Genomic DNA, 6189 nt, shown 5'->3' with positions numbered 1-6189 from the left:
GGGGACACCGCGTTGTCACACACAGCAAGGAGATGAGCAGCAAGCAGGATCCCCTCTCTCCTACCTCTCCTTTCACATTTATTCTCACTCTCTCTTTTTTTTTTTTTTTTCTTTTTTTTTCAGTTTCCATCCCAAAATTGGTCCTGGGATGCGGGGGGAGCCCCACAGCTCATCAGGGCTGGGGGTGAGTGGGGGAGAATGGGGATGCTCTGAGGCTGCAGGGGCTCAGGAGGACGGACCTGCACCGCTGACGGAGGGTCCAGCAGGCACCTTCAGACTTGTCCCCCCGGGTAGACATTCATTTTCCCCTGATCTTGAAGCTATTCTCAGCCGCCCCAGTGACCTTTCCGGGGAACAATTTACTATTGTGTTTTGGTAAAGCCCAGCCTCTATTTTTGCACTCTGTTTTGCTGATGCGGGCACAGGGAGCGAGACGGGAATCCAGCAGGAAATGGGAGGGAGCGTCTGGATCACGGTTAAGGCTGCCCCGGGTCTTTGATGTGCCGGGGCCGAACCCGTCCGGCAGCACGTGGCTGGGCAGGGGGCTTTGCTCCCCTCCCATCCCTCCGGTAAATCCTGTAGGGCACCATCTTAATCTGACCCTGCCAAGGTGGGAATGGGTCCTGCAGCAAAGGGCTTTTGGCAAAGAGGCTGGCAAAGCCACGGCCGTGCCGTGCTCCTGGGTGCAAAATGACAGGCAGGTTTCTGCTGGCATTGTGTGGCTAAAGGAATGATGGAAACAAGGGGAGGAGGCCACTGGGCTGGGAGAGGTTTGAGGGCTTGCCCAAAGGTGTCCGGGAAAGCCATGGCAGAGCATCCCGGATTGCATCATGTGAAATGAGCTGGTTGGCAGCAGGTGGAGGTGGCAGGTGTGAGGTGTCATCAGGCCGTGGTCCTTCCTGATGTGGGACCCAGAGCCGGGCTTGGGAGGAGTGAATGGCTCCAAAAAGGCCAAGCACCACAGCATAGAGCGGCTAGAGGAGCATGGCTGCCTGCATGTCCAACTCCAGAGGTGTAACTGGTGAGATGGCCAAAGCCCAGGGAAGGGGAGGGAGTGGGACCATCCTTATCCTGCAGCTGTTCTGCTTCCACCATCATTACCATCCACATTACAGTCTCTGGGGCAGGAATAGCACCCTGCTGCCCCAGGGCTTGCCCAGAGCCCACAGAAACCACAGACAAGGCCCTCCTGAATGTCTAAAGGGTCAGCCACGGTCTCATCTACAGCCCATCCAAGGCTCCCTGGGAGGGAATGGGAGCAAGGGAACGCTTTACAGCAGCTGTCACATCTCCAGAGCACTTTGCTTGCTGTGACATATCCCTTCACACACTTCTGGAGCTGAAGTAAAACACATCAACACCCTCCCAGTCGTGTGTCTTGCAACCACCCAGCATCACAGCATTGCTCCTCTGAGCATCCAGTCTGCTCCATCCCAAGGAATGGCATTAAAATGGGATCAGGGGGCTGGTGGGAGTGGCCTGGCAGGGAGATGGAGACTGTTAGCAGCGTGCCATTATGGATGCTGTGGGTGGGAAGCTGCTGCTTGGGGTGGGGAAGGCTCTGTGTTTGTTGGTGAACTGGTGCCCTGCGGATACTGGGACAAGGAGCAGGCAAGGAACAGGCCTGGATGAGGCTCCAGTGTGGATCAGCACTGAGGTGTGTTAACAGTGACACATCAGTACTCGTGTGACAAGGAGTCACAAACACACTCACACTCCACAAACACCCATCCCTGCACAGGACAGGTGAGTGTGCACCCTACGTGCTCACAAATGCATGGCTCCTGTGCTGTTACACGTGTGATGGTGCACAAACACACTCACCAATGCACACACTCATTTTTGCAGGTCCCACACCTGTGGGCACGTCCATGGATGCACCAGTCCCAAATACACATTTGGATGGATGTGGATGTGCAGTCCTGCATGTGCTTTCAAACCACCCAAGCCCATGACATGCTCACACAGGTGTCCTCTGTCCCTTGCATGCTGCCCCACTGGTTGTCCCCACCAGACAAAACGCCAGGGTGGGTTTGCTTTTGGCTGCATCAGCAGAAATCACTCCCAAGCTCTGCCTCATCCAAGCAAACCCTGAGCTGTTTTTTTCCCTTTTTCTGGGTCAGGTGGCACCAAACCACCCACAGCAGATACCGGATGGTTTTCCCAGGATGTTCTTAGGGCAGCAGGAAGGCTGAGCTGGCCCAGCAGCGGCAGCCGTTGCTCCTATCTCGGCTCTCTACCCGTCCCTGGGGCCACCCACCCTCCAGCTGGCTCTGTCCTGCTCCGAGCTGCCCCCTCTATCGCTGCCTGCAGGTGCCAGGGACTGGGGATAAGGTCCTACATCCACACCCTGCAACGGGACAGGCAGAAGGGCGGTGTGAGCGAGAGCCCGTCTGTCCCCTCCAGCGGGAACACTGTCCCCAGGCTGGCGATGCCAACATCAGCGCCCTGGCCGCCGCCTCTGGGCGGGTGCCTGCTGTGAACAGGTCTGGGGGAACCCCCGCTCGCAGATAAACGACACATCAGTCCGGCCACAGCGGCTGATGATGATCAGAGCCCCGCGGCGGGGCCGACTCGGAGCCGGAGCTGCTCTCTCGCCCGCCAGAGGGAGCGCAGAGCCGGCTCTGGGGATTTGGGGGGGCCTTGGTGTCCTCCGAATAAAGTATGTAAAGGCTGTCCTTTCCTCTCTCCCTTTCTCCTTTTCCTTTACCTTTTCCCCTTTTCTTCCCTCCCTTTTCTTTTTTCTTTTTCTTTTTTCTTTTTCTTTTTTCCTTTTTTTTTCATTTTCCTTTTCCCTTTTTTCCTTTTCCTTTTCCTTTTCCTTTTCCTTTTCCTTTTCCTTTTCCTTTTCCTTTTCCTTTTCCTTTTCCTTTTCCTTTCCTGTCCTCTCCTCTCCTCTCTGCTCCCCTTCCCTATTTTCCCACAGAATTCAGCTATTTTCCTGCAGAATTCTGTACTTTGGGGCGAAAAGGTAGAGAGCAAATTTGGAAGAGCTGGTGTTCCCCTCAGCTCAGCCAGGCTCTGGAGGTCTTAGTCCACCAGTCCCCACTCCCTGGAAGGTTGGGGCTCTGGGTTCTGTGCCTGTGGTCACCAGCTCCCTGTTGGCTCTGCCAGCAAAGCACAGGCTGCTGAGTCTCCTGGGATTTCAGCAGAAGTGAGGTGACCCTGGGAAGACTCACACTTCCCAGTGGGAGCACTGGTGGCTGTGCCCATTCCCTGCTATTTCTTGAGTTCTAATTAATGTTCCTCCCTGGAAACAGCCTCTCCTCCTCAGTCCCAGGCAAAGGCATCTCTCAGGAGTGTTCACCTTTTGTCCTCAAAACCTGTTCAGGGCTGGATCCAAGTGCAGCCTGTTCTCAGCTGCTGTGGCACAACGGCTCAGTTTGGCATTGTTCATCCTTTTCCTATCAATCCCATCCCTCCCGCAGGAGCCCTGGATCCCTGCCCCCATCTCACGATACTCGACTTGGCCACAGTAGCATCCTGGTCAGGCTGGCAGCTTCCAAGGCTTCTGGAATGGGTTAAGGTTCCCAAAAACCTCTCCTAACATCACTATATTCCCAGAAATGCCTCTTTCAGTCCTTGGACTCACATGAAATCCCTCTGGCCTTTTCATGTCCCTCCCACTCCCTTCCCCAGCAACAGAAGCCACTGCTCAGAGGAGAAGATGATGTGACTTTTCCCATCTCCTCCGTTACCTGCATCTGTTAGCTTGGGTAGCAGCCAGAAAAGTGACTTAATGCGTTCAATCTTTTTTTTTTCTCCCTGCCCTTTATTTTTCATTTTATTTTTCTACCGGACCAATGCTCTCTCTTGTTGCAGAATCGAGGTGGGGGGAAGCATCCAGGCCAAATCGTGCCCCTGTGTTATGGTAATCGCGGCTGCCGCGCCCGGCAGATGCAGCTCGCTGAAATAATAAGGCTGTTTAACAGGCTCAGAGAAGGAGAGGGGAGCTTTTGTTTGGCACTTGCCGGGGTTGGAGTACACTTGTAAAGCAACAACTGGGGCTTGTTGAAAAGAAGTGGAGGTTATTAGATTCATTTCTCTTGCTGCCGATGGCCCTATTATTTTTTTCCCCTGCATTTTCCAGGCAAAAACTCTGGTGCTGAGAAGGAAGAGGAGAGAGATGCCACCTGAAAATGTGCTGCCCTTGCTGAGGAGCATGGAAATAGATAGGGCTGGTGCCTGCTGGCAGGGCTTTGCAGGTTGAACCACAGGGTTCAAGGATGCTGAGGCTGATCTGTATTGTAGATCACTCTGCCCAGGCCCCGTCCTTTTCCCCAGCAAGGCTGTGGGGCTGGAGGAAGGAAATCACCTTCCTCAGATGGTGCTGATCAGGGTTACCCTATTGAAATCAGGCTCTTCTCTACCCATTGGGGGCCTAGTTGGCCATGCAGGGGTGTCCTCCTCATGAGACATGGCATTTCTTGATGCTCCTCTTCCTTCCAGGAGGCTGGGTACTGCCTGGTACAAGACAGAGTTAAGAAAACTCAAGGCCACACTTAACTGTGCTTGGAGCCATCAAAACACAGGGCTTGTCACCAGCAAAGGTGGTCCAGGATTTGTCAGGGTTTGAACAGCAATGGGTTGCTGATGAGGATGAAAAAAAATTCAAGCGACTGCAGAAGCTGGGGTGACACAAAACCTCATCTTTGGGGGTTATAATCCCATTTTGATGTATTGTAGTTTTGGATGGGAGAATGATAGAATGTAGGTCTGTGTGCTATGGGATTTTTATTTTCCCCCAGGTAAATGGGGACAAGAAAATGATTAGATGGGTTGGGATTCTGTCTGTGCAACCCTCTACCTACCTATCTACCCCTCTGTCTTAATGCATCTCTCACCAGCCCCATCTTTGTTCTGAAAAACAGCAGCAATCCTCTTCAGAAGCCAGGAATAAAATCAATACATTCCCTCTCCAATTCAGGTAGCTGTCCATAAATCTTCCCAGCTTCAGACTGGTCTCCTAGGACTCCCAGATCAGTTGGGAACCTATTTAATCAGCTGAGATGATCAGCCCTGTTTGTTGCCGAAGGGCCCTTTGAACTCTTTGTCTCCTCGTTGAATGATGTTCTTGTCCCCTGAGGATTTAGCCAGGCCGGCCCACTCTGTGTGACAAGTCTCAGGTTAATAATGCCAGGCACTGGCAGTGCCCACAGAAGCCCAGCTTCGAGTCCAGGGTGCTGGGAAGAGTCACAGCCCCTCTGCCAAGCCCTTATCTCCCCATCTTCCTGTGGCCCCTCACTTGGCTCGCTGCAAAGCTCCATAAACCCACACTGGCATGAAAAGCATCCAGCCTGGTGCCAGGGGAAGAGAATTATAGCTCCTTTTGGGTAAGGTTGGCAAGGGCTGGAGGGGGTATGTGAAATTACAACCCTCCAATTAATTTCTGGGGCTGCTGACTTGGTTTGCAGAATGTTTTAGTGCATTTTAGGTTTTAGCTGGTTGGGAATCAGCCCCATGCAGTACCTTTGCTGAGGGACTGGAAGAGGTTTTCCAAACTGGTCCAGCCCCTGGGAACAGTGGACTCAGCATTACTTAGGATCTGCCCTCTGAGAAACAAATCTAGAGCTGCTCCAAAGCTGCAGAAGTCTTGGATCAGTTTTCAACCAGGGAAATGCTGAAGTGTCACCTGCAATAGCCAGGATTCTCTTCTAGGCCGTGTTGAAGTTATGTTGGAGGTGGCTGCCACCCCAACAGCCTCCAAGCAACCCAGCCTGGTGATATCCAGCCAGGTCCTCACCTCATCTCCATCCAGCTCTGGCCCGAGGGGTCAGTGTTTCTTCTTCCAAAGGCTCCTGCACTCCATAAATCACAACTTAGCATGGACCACCATCAAGACAGGCACAGTAACCTAATCTGTCAGCACATTAGGGTGTTGGAAAACAGTAATCCAAGAAGGAAACACATTATCTGGCCTTGTTACTTTACAAAGTAATTTAAATTAATTTTTCCCTAGAGTGGTTAGGGAGCACTGCAACTTGCCCTTGTCTATTCTCTCCGGCTAATGAAGCTTTACCAGCGACTGCTCGTGAATTCCTATTAAGACCTCATCTTAGAGGTTACAGGGCAAAGCAATTTCTGCTCCTGGGAAAAATGCCTATGAATTTGTAATTGTAAGTCCATGTTTGATAGGGATTAGCATCTGAAAGGGGTAGAGTGGTGGGTAGCAGAGAAAACATTATTTCA

Source organism: Empidonax traillii, unplaced genomic scaffold (genome assembly GCF_003031625.1).
Source record: "Empidonax traillii isolate 1590-97213 ecotype Southwest subspecies unplaced genomic scaffold, ASM303162v1 scaffold15:size5535645, whole genome shotgun sequence".
Classification (NCBI taxonomy): Eukaryota; Metazoa; Chordata; class Aves; order Passeriformes; family Tyrannidae; genus Empidonax; species Empidonax traillii.
Note: the sequence above shows the minus strand (reverse complement) of the source record.